The 16000-nt window shown below is 45.8% G+C and overlaps 2 non-coding genes and 2 pseudogenes across 2 annotated transcripts; all 4 read right to left on the bottom strand.

The window, feature by feature from the left end:
- Positions 1-1489: 1489 nt before the first annotated feature.
- LOC121309229 lies at positions 1490-1687 on the bottom strand. The gene has a single exon (XR_005948618.1). It is a non-coding gene; the product is annotated as a U2 spliceosomal RNA (small nuclear RNA).
- Positions 1688-7254: 5567 nt separating this feature from the next.
- LOC121309230 lies at positions 7255-7464 on the bottom strand (annotated as a pseudogene).
- Positions 7465-13606: 6142 nt separating this feature from the next.
- On the bottom strand, positions 13607-13787 carry LOC121309227 (annotated as a pseudogene).
- A 1330-nt stretch (positions 13788-15117) lies between these two features.
- On the bottom strand, positions 15118-15305 carry LOC121309228. The gene has a single exon (XR_005948617.1). It is a non-coding gene; the product is annotated as a U2 spliceosomal RNA (small nuclear RNA).
- Between the last annotated feature and the right edge of the window lie 695 nt (positions 15306-16000).

Genomic DNA, 16000 nt, shown 5'->3' with positions numbered 1-16000 from the left:
GTTTCTGGGACAGTCTCCCCCGTATCTGCTGATTCTTCTTCCACCGGCTCCTCTCTTCGGACTGCATCTGCATATGTTGCATTCCTCTTTGGGCACTGTTTGAACAGGTGCTCCTCGGAGTTACAGATGCTGCATTTTTTAATTTTGTCACAGTCCTTGGTCTCATGATCTGTGCCTTGACAGTTGCGACAGACCATGTTCTTGCAAGTGGCAGCCAGGTGCCCAAAAATACCACATTTCCTGCAGTACTGGGGCTGTCCACTGTAAAACAGGTAGCCCCTGTTTGGCCCGATTGTAAAATTGGCCGGCGGGTGCTTAAACCCATCAGAGCTGCTCTTATCAGGCTTTAGAGTTACCCGGAACTGTCTTTTGCCTGTCCATATGCCATGCTTGTCTCTGACTGGTAATCCCCCGGAAACAGTTTTGCAGTACCGAGACAAGAACAGTTCAATATCAAAGTCACTGATATATGGGTTAAACATGTGGACTGTTATTACCCTGTGGTCTTTGTGCCAAAGTGGCTCCATGCTATAAAAAGACAAAGGCTTTTCTGTTGCTTTCTCTTCAAAACTCTTTAGAAAGGTATCGTAAATAACACCAGTTTCAAAAGTTAAGTCCACAAATCTTTGGCTGTTATTCACCTGTAGGCAGTAGATCTGAGCAGGTACAAAGCGCAGTTGTCCCAGCAAAACCTTCTCCACGAACTGATCTCGATCCAGGAAATCCTCCTTGTTCTCCTCTTTCCATCTGAAACGGACGGTATTCCGTAGTCCAGCCCCGGGTGCTGACTTGAATGAAGATTTAGACGCCATCTTCGTATCACCTTCTTTTTCTCTCAGATAGAGCAAACTGCGGTCATGCCACACACTTGCTCTGAGCCAAGAGGCCGAGAAGCGATGGCGACTTGGCCCTTGCCCGGGGCCCCCCGGCCCGGTCGGCACAGGGGGATTCAAAGGTGGGTGCAGAATTCCAAGCACATGCAGGCTCCAAAAGAACTGGCTGCAGCCTCCAGAGGGGAAACGTGCAATTTAAGCAGGAGGAAACAAAACAAAGCACAAAAACACACAACACCAAAAGCAAAACGAAACATAAACTGGCGGACTGCGCCTTACAAATAGTCTGGCCACGCTGCTATGCTGTGCAAGGTGACTTGGGTAACTACCAAACTGTGCCTCGCTGGCAGGCTGGCAGGCTGGCAGGCTGGCTGGCAGGCTGAGGACCTGGGCACAGGGACGTGTTCCACCACACTTGTCTGGTTAGCTGCATGCTCCCAGGAAACAGACTGCTGCTGTCTACATCATCACCCCGTGAGAATCAAAGAAAGAAAGGAGAAAACAACGAAAGGAGAAAAGAACAACAACAACAACAACAACAACAACAAGTAAAACGGCGGGAAAACTTGCATCAACACCGGCACCTCCCCTCCAGCAGGGGTAGACAAAGCGCCCACAGGAGGAGATCCAGATCTGACTTTGACCAACGTTAGAGAAAGGTGTGCACCGTTCCCGGAGGCACTGCAATACCGGGCCGATGCGTGGAGTGGACGGAGCAAGCCCCTGTTCCATCTCCAGATTCCAAAAATCAATTTAATATATGGTCCCCTGATAGGGGACGTATCAGATATTAAACTGATAAGAACAGATTTTTATTTCTTTTGTTTTTTTTTTTTTTTTTGCTCAGAAATTAGTCTCACTTTTCCCAGAAATTAAGACCGTATCTTCATCGCAGTTTTCCCAATTATTCACATTACTTTATTTACACAGATTCCCCTTTCCAACCTCTCCCAACCTTGATTAAATGCCTCCTCCCCCATCTTCCTGTTTTCCAACTTACATTCTACCCTCACCCGTGATTTCACTTCCCAAACCAACTGTGCCACCGACTTCCCTGGTTTCTTTTTTTTACACTGCTCATTTCTATCCCTCCACACACTTTCTTTACCAATACTAATAACACTCCAAATTACCCTCCCTACTTCCCTCCCCATCCCTTCCAACCCTTCCCCCCATAATATAAACTCAGGATTTAACTCAAGATTTTCTTTAACTAACCTTAATAACTTTTTTATTTCTCCCCAGAAGCCATTAACCACATGACAACCCCAAAAGGCATGCCACACTGTCTCCTCCTGCGTACACCCCCTTGGACACCTGCCGTTGAGAATCTGACCTTCTCGATGTAGTCTCTCCCTTACAGGTAACCTATCTAAGGCCGCCAACCAATTCAAATCTTTTATTTCATTAGGCTGACTTTTTAGTTGTATTGTTCCCCAATTAATTTTCCTACCACCCCCCTTCACCACCCCTGATAATAGTATTTTCCCTTTTAAAACTTTATACATTTTCTTATACTCCTCTACCAAATCATCTTTGAGCACCTCTGGGTGTGCTCTTAAAAATAATGACATCTTTTCATAATGCCATGGTAACTGCTCAGCCTTTGGTCCTGCATTATCCCATGACACTAAACCTTTAACTAAAAAAGCCCCCCACAGTTTCATAAAATAATATGCCTTATGGCGTACTTTTTCCTTTAGCATTTTAACTACAAAACATACAAACAAAATCTCCAATTTCAAAGGAATAAACACTATACCCCTCCCCCCCTCTTCAATCTCCAAATACATTTGTTCCCTTTTAACTGGTTCATACCTACCTCCCCAAATAAAAGAAAACACTAACCTGGTTAATATCAATTTATACTTAGTTGGAACAGGAAAGATTAAGGCTAAGTAAATCAGACCTGATAAAACATCAGCCTTAATAACTAACCCCTTACCCGTAATACTAAGCCTTCTAGTTCTCCATAAATCTAATTTTTTCTTCACCCTTTCAATTTTTTCCTCCCAATTCTTTCCAGCTGAATTGCTGTTATAAAATTTGACTCCCAGAATTTTTAGCCCATCATTGCAAATAGAAAAACCGTGCCTTACGTCTTTCCTGTTCCTCCAACCACCACAGTACATTATTGCTGATTTCCCGACATTAATTGCAGACCCTGTCGCTTCACAATATAACCCCAACACCTTTACTATTTTGTCCAATCCTCGATCTGTGGTGAAAAAAACAGTGGTGTCGTCTGCGTACTGAGCCACTTTTGCCCTCTCTCCACTCCCCCCAGGGATATGCACCCCCTCAATCCCCTTCTCCTGCCTTAACATCTCTGCCAAAGGTTCAATGAATAAAACATATAACAAGGGAGAAAGAGGACACCCTTGCCTAACTCTTCCTTTCTGCTCCACTAAGGCACCCAGAGTTCCATTAATTTTCAACTTACTAAACACATTATTGTACAAGACCTTCACCCAGGCCAAAAAATTATCCCCAAAATTCATTTTCTTTAATACTTTAAACAAAAAATTATGATTCACACGATCAAAGGCTTTTTCTTGATCTAAACTTAAAATCCCCAATGCCAAATCCCTATCTTCTGCCCAACTAATCAAATCTCTTATTAAGGATAAATTATAAGACCCCGTCCTACCCTGCACCCCACAAGTTTGGTCCTCACTCACCACCACTCCCATCACTCCCTTTAATCTATTAACTAATACCTTACTTAAAATTTTGTAGTCCACACACAATAATGTTATTGGTCTCCAGTTTCTGATGTCTCTCTTATCCCCCTTTTTATATATTAAATGAATAATCCCCGACTTCATTGACTCACTGAGCTCTTTCCTCTTAAAAATGTCCTTATAGACCTCCACCAAATCCTTTTTAACTAAATCCCACATTGAAACAAAAAATTCTTTTGGAAGCCCATCCCCCCCAGGGGTCTTATTCCCCTTCATAGAGAATAAGGCTCTCTCTACTTCTTCCACTGTAATTTCCCCCTCCAATTCAAACTTATCCTCCTCACTCAACCTCCTCCCTAATCTGCTTAACAGCAGCTCACCCTTCTCCTCATCCACAGCTCTTTCAGCAAACATCTCCTTGTAAAAAGAGCACACATAATCAAAAACTTCCTCCTTCCTACTCACTACCTTCCCTTCACCAGTAACAACACCCTCCACCCATTCTCTTCGCTGTTTTTGTTTGATTGTCTGAAAAAAATATTTGGTTATTTTCTCATCTTTCTCTCTCTCTTCTTCTTTAGCTAAGAAGGCAAATTCTTTGACTCTCCTCACATAAAACTCCCTGATTTCCTTCTTTGCCTCTATAATTTCTTCCTCCACCTGTAACCCCCTATTCCTTTCACCTATTAACCTTTGTAACCTCCCATTTACCCTCCTCACCGCTCTTCTCTCCTTCTCTCTTTTCTCTCTGGAGTACCGTCTGCAGAATTGTGCTAAATTAACTTTCAGCCTCTCCCACCATACTAAAATACTGCTAAACCCCCCCTTAAATTCTTGCCATAATTTGTAGAATTCTCTCACCTTATTCACAAATATCTCATCCTGTAATAAACTAATATTAAATTTCCAAAACCCCTTCCCAATATTCACTCCCCCCCCCTCCATTGACATCACTATCATATCATGATCAGACCCCCAACATGGTAATATCTTACACTCTTTAACCTGAATTCCCTGTGAAACAAAAAAATAATCTAGCCTACTTTGATGCCCCCTAGTGTTCCTCCATGTGTACCCCATTCCATCTTTATACAACCCTCTGTATGCATCCTTTAATTTATAATTTTGAGTTTCTTTTAACAGATATTTCCCTGTAAAATCCAACTCAGCTCCCCCTCCTATACTATCTATTGAAGTATTAAAATCACCTCCCAATATAACCTTTTTGTTAGTATCTAACAAAAACACAAAATCCTTGAAAAACTGTAACCTTTTGGTAGGATTGCATGGTGCATAGATATTAATAAACCTATATTTCTGCCCCCCCATCATACCGTCTGCTACCATTAATCTCCCTGGTACCACTGTTAACACATCTTCAATCATAATTTCGCTACCCTTCACCAATACCCCCAATCCATCAGCGTGTACATTACCCACACTCCAAAATGAAACCCCCCCAGTCCAGTCCTTTGAGAACTTTTTACAGTCCATCTCATCCCGAAGGTGACACTCTTGCAAAAAACAAATGTCAAAGGGCAATGATGCCAGAGACAAAAACACTGCAGCTCTTTTCTCCCTATCCCTTAAGCCCCTTACATTTAAAGTTACTAGCTTGACATCCATCGAGAAGAATTAATGTGTCTCTGCCATCCCCATAACTACGACAACTTTAGCTATGTCATCCTGCTCCAAAAAATCCACTGAATTCTGTGAATCCGCATCTGACACTGCCACCCCCTGGCCACACTGGATAGGCTGTGAAGCCACACTGCTATTACTGCCACTGTCATCGTCCTCCTCTGATGGTGTCAACTCAGGTATCAAGGGAGAGCTTCCTGCTTCTGAAGGCTCAACACTAGAAACCTCTTCTTCTTCAAGTGCTCCATAAGAATTTGCAGTGTCCACCAGAAAAATTTTACTTTCACCTTCTGATAGCTCCTTACACTTTCTTTTGCCTGTTGCTCTCTTTGCAACACTCCAGTTTCCTTCTTCCATAGGGACAGACTGGCCCAGAAGCTGACTTCCTTCAACTGCAATACCCTCCCCGGCCTGAGACGGCAGCTCATCCCCCCAGGATGCACCAGGAGACCCAGCCGCATCCCCAGGTAAGTTGTCAGGTAAGTTTTCAGTTAAAACCTGATTTTCCCCTTTGTTTATGGTAGATGTTTCCTCTACCTCAGCTCTTGCAGTTGCTGTGACCTCCATTTCAACATCTACACCTGCCAGCTCCTCCGCTGCAGCCACAACCTCACTATCGGTTAAGGAGGCTGCCGGCCCCTCCTCTCGTTGTTTCCCGTTTGTACTCTCCATATCCTTTATGACATCCTCAATTGGACACAGGCCTACCACAGCCCCTGCATATGATCTTCCTCTACAGTCCCTCTTAACATGGCTTGCATCTCCACAATTATGACATTTTTTTGAATTTTTACAGTCATATGAAAAATGCCCTTTCTCTCCACAATTAAAGCATCTCAGCTCTTCACAGTTTTGATCACTGTGCCCATACTTTTGGCATTTTCTACAGAACGGAGGTTGACCTGAATACAGGATGTATCCATTAACCCCGCCCACTCTACACTTTGCAGGGGGATGCAAAAACCCTTGATATCCATTCGGGTCTTCCCTAAGGAGCACACTATATTGCCTCTGCCCATTCCACACACCCAAACCATCTCTCCTATATCTTGGCCCAGAAAGAACATCCATATATCTCCTCAGAAACCAAGTAACACTTTCATCAGACACATTCATGTCGAACAAGTTAATTGTTAGGACTCTAAAGTTTTTCCTTTCCCTGGACTGAACCTTAAAATGCTTCAAAGGTTCCACATTTTCTTTTTCTTTACAGGCTTGCAAAAGAGATTTAAAACTCATTTCACTCACCATAGTGACATCAAAGAATTCTTCTCTCCCGTTCCTCTGAATACCCAGAATCTCCTCCAAATTGGTCCTCAAAAAATCCATAATGATGGTGCGTATGAATTCTTCTCTTTCTGGCATTCCTTCATCTTCCTTTCCACGCCAATCAAATCTTGCAGTATTCTTCACTCCAGCCATGTTGTCTCTCCTCTCCCTAGCTCGGAACTCTCAACAATCTAGAACTGCGGTCAAGCCACTTGTTGTAGATCTTAGCCAAGAGGCCGAGAAGCGATGGCGACTTGGCCCTTGCCCGGGGCCCCCCGGCCCGGTCGGCACAGGGGGATTCAAAGGTGGGTGCAGAATTCCAAGCACATGCAGGCTCCAAAAGAACTGGCTGCAGCCTCCAGAGGGGAAACGTGCAATTTAAGCAGGAGGAAACAAAACAAAGCACAAAAACACACAACACCAAAAGCAAAACGAAACATAAACTGGCGGACTGCGCCTTACAAATAGTCTGGCCACGCTGCTATGCTGTGCAAGGTGACTTGGGTAACTACCAAACTGTGCCTCGCTGGCAGGCTGGCAGGCTGGCAGGCTGGCTGGCAGGCTGAGGACCTGGGCACAGGGACGTGTTCCACCACACTTGTCTGGTTAGCTGCATGCTCCCAGGAAACAGACTGCTGCTGTCTACATCATCACCCCGTGAGAATCAAAGAAAGAAAGGAGAAAACAACGAAAGGAGAAAAGAACAACAACAACAACAAGTAAAACGGCGGGAAAACTTGCATCAACACCGGCACCTCCCCTCCAGCAGGGGTAGACAAAGCGCCCACAGGAGGAGATCCAGATCTGACTTTGACCAACGTTAGAGAAAGGTGTGCACCGTTCCCGGAGGCACTGCAATACCGGGCCGATGCGTGGAGTGGACGGAGCAAGCCCCTGTTCCATCTCCAGATTCCAAAAATCAATTTAATATATGGTCCCCTGATAGGGGACGTATCAGATATTAAACTGATAAGAACAGATTTTTTTTTTTTTTTTTTTTTTTTTTTTTTTATTGTATATAAATCAAATACAGCAATCATTCCCAATAATCATATACATTTTAACAATCACTACAATCCATATACAATAAATACACAAAATACAATCACCAATGACACAAACATATTACACACAGATTCTCAAACACATTATAACAATACAGACACTTTAAAATCAACCCCTTTATTTGTGCACAAGAGAGCATGCCCTTAAACAACATCCTGACCCTGCCCAGATGAGCCCAACCACTCCGACCTGGCCCTGGCACCAGCACCACCCGGCCATCTCTTCAGCTGCCAGACCTCCTCTGCTTCTTCACGACCCCTCCTGTTAGCATCCCTGGACACATAGTCCTTGACAGCACTTAGGCCTATTTCGTATGTCTCATGGCAGCCCAACTCTTTTGAAAAAATGAGCAGGTTCCTGGCTCTGAAAAGAGCCTCTTTAAAACAGTTCACTGCACACCAGAGCTGCCATGATCCTTTCTCATTTTTCTTTGGCCCATACCGAACCAGCTGCTCTTTCACGGCGGTCTTCTCCGATAACACAGCCAACAGGGGGGTCGCCTTCTTCCACAGCCGTCTGGCAGCCTCGCACTCCCACAGCAGATGACGTGCCGTCTCTTCTGCCCCACAGCCCTGAACAGGGCATCTAGGGGACTTCCCCATGCCTCGAGCAAACATAACTGCTCTCACTGGCAAGATCTCGTGGACTACCTGCCAGGCCAGATCTTTGTGTCGGTTCATCAGGGCAGGATGGGCAACATTCCTCCACGCCACACTGGGTTCTCCTAGGAATCCCCTCACAGGGCACATATCCTCTCTCTCCTGCACAAGAGCAAAACATTTTTTGGGGTTTAAAAGGGTATCCTTCTCCATACTCTCCAACTGTCTCTTCTTTACAAAGGTTTTAAGAGCAGTATAGGTAAAAGGCATCTGGAAAGCAGTGGGCACACTCAACGGAATCTTTAAAATTCCTAAAAATCTTAAGTAAGGCCCCAGAAAAAACCGAACAAACAGTGCCCCTTTACACCTGTTACTCAAAACCATTTCCAGGTGCCTGCAAAAACTGTGCGTAAATAAAAACAGTTCTAAATCGGGGAGCCCTTTCCCACCCTTCTCTGCTCCCCTGCACACTACCTCCCTCTTCAGGCGCTCCCACTTGGACCCCCAAAAAAACGTAAAAACCTTCCTCTTCAGGCAGACAATCACAGACCTTGTGGGCGGAAACACCACCCCCACATACAGCAGCAGAGGAAGGATCACAGCCTTCACCACCAGCACCTTCCCCTCCAGCGACAAGGACCTCAGCCCCCAGAGACCCAGCTTCTGTCCGACCCTCTTCGCGACGTCGACCCAATTGCTGAGACCAGATCCTGTGGCATCAATTTTCACACCTAAAACTTTGATAAAATCCGTTCTCACACATAACCCAATCTCAGGCACACACTTCCACTCTCCAAAACACATACACTCCGACTTCCCACGGTTCAATTTAGACCCCGAGGCCACACAAAAGCGTTCACACTGAACCAAGGATCTCTTGATTGCATACTCATCCACGCACAACACATTCACGTCATCCATGTACAACAAACACTTTGCCTCAGCTCCTCCACCCCCAGGGATAGTCAGCCCCCTGATCATCTTATCCTTGCGAAGGGCCTGAGCCAAAGGTTCTATACAGCAAATAAAAAGCAGGGGGGACAGCGGACAGCCCTGTCTTACTCCACACTTAATATCAATTTGACCAGATAGCTTCCCATTAATACTAACCCTACTTCCTATATCACTATAGAGAAGACTTACCCACTTAACAGTTTTTCCAGAGAACCCCATTTTCTTCAAAACTCTGAGCATAAACTCATGAGAGACCCTGTCATATGCCTTTTCCAGATCCAAATTCAAAAGACATACCGGCACCTTACGGTCCTGTGCAAAAAGGACCGAATCTCTCAGTAGGATAAGGCTGTCCGTGATCTTCCGCCCTGGAACGCCACAGGTCTGGTCTGGATGAATCACATCAGCAATTACAGACCTCATTCTTAGAGTTAAAATTTTTGCAAAACACTTGTAGTCGACATTCAAGAGGGTCAAGGGTCTCCAGTTCTTCAAATCCTCTTTCATATTTTTCTTAAAAACCAGGGTGATGATCCCCTGCCTGAAAGACAAGGGCATCGCCCCTTTAACAACAATTTCATTAAAAACATCCACAATGTCAGGCCCAATCACCCCCCAAAACGCCATGTAAAACTCTCTCGGGAGACCGTCCCCGCCAGGAGTCTTCCCATCTTTGAAGGACCCCATGGCAGCAGCAGCCTCCTGCAGGGAGATCTCACCCTCCAGTGATTCTCCCTCATCCACACCCACATCCAACCCATCCAACATCTCACATACCATACTCTCGTCTATCACTTTCCTTTCATACAGGTTACTATAAAACCTTTCAGCCACCTCAAGCATGCCATCTGTTTCCTTCCTTACAATCCCACTCTCATCCCTCAAACCACTCATCAACTTACACCCATCCATCACTTTCTTAAAAAAGTATCGCGAACACTTCTCATTCTCCTCCATGTGCCGCACCTTGCTCTCAACGATCATCCTTTTCATTTTGCTTTCATACAGATCTTTCAGTTCACTTTTAACTGCACCAATCTCACTTGTCACATCCCATCCCATCCCTGCCAACTCAAACAGCCTCTCAAATTTCCTTTGCAGTCCATATGCCCTCCTCCTCCCCCTTCTTGCTCTCCTTACTCCCACCCCTATAAAGAATCCTTTGATTTTTGTTTTCACACACTCCCACCACTCACCAATCGAATCAAACATCACTTTCAAAGACTGCCACTCCCTGTATCGCTCTTCAAACTCATTCCTTATTTCTTTATCTTTCAACACACTCACATTCAACTTCCACACCCCTTTCCCTTTCTCACACACCCCCTCCAGCTTGAGTTCAGCACGCAACAACACATGGTCAGAATAAAACACAGGCACACACTCACACAGCACCCACTCCACCTCCCTCGAGGCCAGAATAAAATCAATTCTCGAAGCCCTAGCCCCTGCTGCATCGAACCATGTGTAGCCCGGCACACCCGGGTTCACCCTCCTGAACCCATCGACCAAACGGGCATCACCTATAATACCCCCCAGAATCTTGGATGTTTTGTCCAGCTTTTTGATACCCTCCCCCTTCCTATCACTCCCACTCAGCATACAATTAAAGTCACCTCCCCACACTACCGTCTTAGATGTTATCACGTAACCTCTCATCCTCTCAAACATCTCAGCTCTCTCATTCTTTTCTGGCGAGGCATAGACATTAATGAGTCTCACCTCCTTCCCCATCCATTCCACATCCACAACCACAGCTCTCCCACCCTCCACCACCGTCTTGCTTTTTATTTCAATGTTTTTACCTTTAAATAACACAGCCACACCCGCATTCTTACACACATTCGTCCCGGACCACACAGACGCACCACACTTCCACAGACTCTCCAGATCACTGTAACACTCCTTAAACGGGATGCCGCACTCCTGCAAGAAGAGGACATCCGCCTTCACAGCACACAAGGAATCCAACACTGTTCTACATCTCACACTACCCTTTACACTCCTCACATTGACTGTTGCTATTGTCAGCGCCATGTAGAACAACAAAAGGTGAGAAAACTTGCTCATAACATTTTACTCGGCCCTATCCCCGTGCTATCGGAGAACTGCCGCACGTTTTCATCATCCAAAAAGGAGGTGTCCCCAGGGTCCACACCCCTCCCACCATAAGACCTATCACTCAACACAGAGGAGTCAGAGCTAGGAGAAACCGGAGTCTCCTGCCTAGCTTGCTTACTGTCCTCCTTTCTTTCCTTTTTCCCCCTTTTACCAACTTTCATACCACACCTCACCTCTTCCCTTTTCTCCAATTTCCTTTTCCATGAAGCTCTCTCCTGCTCCATTTGTTCTTCATCTAGAGTCCCTCCCACCTCTTCCTCCTCCTCCTCCACCTCTATCCCCTCTTCACTAGACTCCCCCTCTGCTCCACTGTCTATATTACCCACCATGTATCTCTTCTGATGTGCCTGGCCACACGGGATGGGGCTCCCGTCCTGAATACCTGAGGAGTCTACCTCTCCCTCACTCTTATTTGACCCCTCTCCAACACCCTCACTATCCTCTTCTGACTCCTTGACCTGCAGATCTGCTGCCAAAGAAATTCCCTCCTTCTGTCCTTCCTCCTGATCCATCTCCTCCTCCCCCTCACTCCCTCTCTGCTCTCCCACCCCAGGTGCCTGCCCTTCCCCCTCATCCTCTCCACTCTCACTCTCCCCTTCCCCCAGGCGCTCACCTCCCGTCCCTCCCCCCTCCATGCTCTCCTTCCTCTTTCCCCTCCCTTCCTGCTGTCCCCTATCCTCCCTCCCCTCCTTACCCCCCTTCCTTTCTTTCTCCTTCCCTCCCCTATCCCTCTCCTCCTCCTCCTCCCTCTGTTCCCTCTCCCTCTCCCTCTTCTCCCTCTCCCTCTCCTCATCCCTCTTTGCTTTGTTAGCAAAAGAGGCTGGACAGTGCATAAAAAGATGTTCACTACTATCACATAAACTGCACTTCCTTTTCTCCTGACACTCACTCGCCACATGCCCCTCACCTTTACACACATAACATATAATTTTTGTGCACCCCGCCGCCAAGTGACCCATTACCCCACACTTCCGACACAATTTGGGTTGCCTAAAATAGTGCACATAACCCCTATCCATCCCCAGCACTATTTCAGAGGGGATGGCCCTATACCCCTCATACCCATTGGGATCTGGCCACAGACTTACACGCACCCTCCAAGCACCATTCCATACCCCATCACTATCCCTCACTTTCTCTGCACCCCCATGCACCAAACAATACTTCCTCAACCACATACACACATCCTCTCCCTGCACAGTCTCCGACCCCATCCTCACAATCACCACCCTTCTAGCAACATCAGTCAAGGTTGTTACTTGGAACTTTCTCAACTGTTGATCATCTTTCCCTACCGTAAACAAAAGGTGACATTTCTGTAGGTCAGACACATCCCTAAAACTGACATCCCAAGTGCTCCCATTCCCCACAGTGATAATACAGTTCAGCTGCTCTGGTTTAAATCCCAATTTCTTTTGCAGCACCGATCTTGAAAACTCAAGCCTATCTAATCCTACTTCCTTCCCCTCTCCTCTCTCCTCATCCTTCAAAGAAATTCTAATACAGTTAAAGCGACGTGCCGCAAACCTCGGGGACGCCATCTTAACTATACAAACAACCTTACACACAAACAGAATTAAATTTTTAGATTTGGCCAAGCCAAAATAAAGCAAAGTATCTGGCAATAAGAGAATAAACAGCAGATAAGGTGCCCTCAAAAGGGTCCCCCTTACCTGCTCCACAACCTGGCTCCTGGACTGCCGCCTGCCCTGCTCCTCTCCTACCAGACTTCAGATACCAGCAACCAACGTTGCTCCCGTTTACCTTACCTTACCGAAACCGATACCTTACCGATCACTTCACAAATCGAGCTGCGGTCAAGCCACACACTGGATCTGAGCCAAGAGGCCGAGAAGCGATGGCGACTTGGCCCTTGCCCGGGGCCCCCCGGCCCTGTCGGCACAGGGGGATTCAAAGGTGGGTGCAGAATTCCAAGCACATGCAGGCTCCAAAAGAACTGGCTGCAGCCTCCAGAGGGGAAACGTGCAATTTAAGCAGGAGGAAACAAAACAAAGCACAAAAACACACAACACCAAAAGCAAAACGAAACATAAACTGGCGGACTGCGCCTTACAAATAGTCTGGCCACGCTGCTATGCTGTGCAAGGTGACTTGGGTAACTACCAAACTGTGCCTCGCTGGCAGGCTGGCAGGCTGGCTGGCAGGCTGAGGACCTGGGCACAGGGACGTGTTCCACCACACTTGTCTGGTTAGCTGCATGCTCCCAGGAAACAGACTGCTGCTGTCTACATCATCACCCCGTGAGAATCAAAGAAAGAAAGGAGAAAACAACGAAAGGAGAAAAGAACAACAACAACAACAACAACAACAAGTAAAACGGCGGGAAAACTTGCATCAACACCGGCACCTCCCCTCCAGCAGGGGTAGACAAAGCGCCCACAGGAGGAGATCCAGATCTGACTTTGACCAACGTTAGAGAAAGGTGTGCACCGTTCCCGGAGGCACTGCAATACCGGGCCGATGCGTGGAGTGGACGGAGCAAGCCCCTGTTCCATCTCCAGATTCCAAAAATCAATTTAATATATGGTCCCCTGATAGGGGACGTATCAGATATTAAACTGATAAGAACAGATTTTTTTTTTTTTTGTTTTTAAAGTTTTTATTTATTTTCATTAAACAAAGAAAAACATACTCATACATAATCAAACCACTAAATACAATACAGAACAAAACAGTCACATTATCGAAGTCATAACAAACCACTAAATAACACATCACACAAAATTCACAAAAACCAACCCATAAAACCTTACACAAAAAAACCTGTTCTCATAACCCAGTCCATTCCGAAGTCCAAACCGTTCAAATCCATTCCTACACAATCTTCATCCAAATCTCATCACTCAGTCCAATCCATTAAAGTCTTCTTCCAATCTTGTTCTAAACCATATTTTCATCCATTACATTCAAAGTCCAAATCCAAATCTTCGTCCAGTCCCTTCCGTGATCCAAATCCATTTCTTTATCCAGTCCCTTCCGTGATCCAAATCCATATCTTCATCCTGTCCCTTTCAAAACCATTTATGCAAATTTCTGTATCCAAAATCCAAAATCTTCATCCAGTCCTTTCCATAAATCAAGCCTGTATCTTCACAACCATATCCCTGTCCTTTCCAAAACTGTGCATCAAAACCATTTCCATTTCCAAAATCATTACCCAGTCCATTCAAAAAAAAAACTCCAAAAACCATTTTCAATCCATTTCCATATCCTATATCAATTTTCTTGAATCCATAACCTTGATCCTGAGGGAACGCCTTGATCTCAGCCAAACTCCGACCAGTGCTGTGACTCTACACACACACATGATCGGAGCCAAGAGGCCGAGAAGCGATGGCGACTTGGCCCTTGCCCGGGGCCCCCCGGCCCGGTCGGCACAGGGGGATTCAAAGGTGGGTGCAGAATTCCAAGCACATGCAGGCTCCAAAAGAACTGGCTGCAGCCTCCAGAGAGGAAACGTGCAATTTAAGCAGGAGGAAACAAAACAAAGCACAAAAACACACAACACCAAAAGCAAAACGAAACATAAACTGGCGGACTGCGCCTTACAAATAGTCTGGCCACGCTGCTATGCTGTGCAAGGTGACTTGGGTAACTACCAAACTGTGCCTCGCTGGCAGGCTGGCAGGCTGGCAGGCTGGCTGGCTGGCTGGCAGGCTGAGGACCTGGGCACAGGGACGTGTTCCACCACACTTGTCTGGTTAGCTGCATGCTCCCAGGAAACAGACTGCTGCTGTCTACATCATCACCCCGTGAGAATCAAAGAAAGAAAGGAGAAAACAACGAAAGGAGAAAAAACAACAACAACAACAACAACAACAAGTAAAACGGCGGGAAAACTTGCATCAACACCGGCACCTCCCCTCCAGCAGGGGTAGACAAAGCGCCCACAGGAGGAGATCCAGATCTGACTTTGACCAACGTTAGAGAAAGGTGTGCACCGTTCCCGGAGGCACTGCAATACCGGGCCGATGCGTGGAGTGGACGGAGCAAGCCCCTGTTCCATCTCCAGATTCCAAAAATCAATTTAATATATGGTCCCCTGATAGGGGACGTATCAGATATTAAACTGATAAGAACAGATTTTTTTTTTTTTTTTTTTTTTTTTTTATAGCGATTTATATGGCCCTTGCACAAATAACAAATCACAAAATAACATCTTCACTTAAACATCACAAAAAATACACAAAAACCAACACACAAAACCTTTCCACAAAAAAACCTGTTCTCATAACCCAGTCCATTCAAAAGTCCAAACCGTTCAAATCCATTCCTGCAAAATCTTCATCCAAAACCCATAACCCAGTCCAATCCATTAATGTCTTCTTCCAATCCATTCCATTTCTATTCCGAATCTACTTCCAGATCCTTCCAAAATCCAAATCTTCTTCCTGTCCATTCTGTATCCAAATCCATTTCTTTGTCCACTCCCTTCCATGATCCAAATCCATATCTTCATCCTGTCCCTTTCAAACCATCTATGCAAATCACTGTATCCAAAATCCAAAATCTTCATCCAGTCCTTTCCTAATTCAAATCCGTTTCTTCACAACCATATCCATATCCATAATCAAAATCTTATCCCAGTCCATTCCAAAAACTGTGCATCCAAAACCATTTCCATTTCCATAGCCATAACCCAGTCCATTCCAAAACTCCAGTGACCATTTCTAATCCATTTTCTTTTCCATTTTCATTTTCCTGAATCCTTAACCTAGATTCTAAGGGAACGCCTTGATCTCAGCCAAGCTCCGACCAGTGCTGTGATAAGAACACCCACACTTGATCGGAGCCAAGAGGCCGAGAAGCGATG

The sequence above is a fragment of the Polyodon spathula genome, unplaced genomic scaffold (genome assembly GCF_017654505.1).
Source record: "Polyodon spathula isolate WHYD16114869_AA unplaced genomic scaffold, ASM1765450v1 scaffolds_1047, whole genome shotgun sequence".
In the NCBI taxonomy this organism is placed as follows: domain Eukaryota; kingdom Metazoa; phylum Chordata; class Actinopteri; order Acipenseriformes; family Polyodontidae; genus Polyodon; species Polyodon spathula.
Note: the sequence above shows the minus strand (reverse complement) of the source record. Positions and strands in the feature narration are given on the sequence as shown.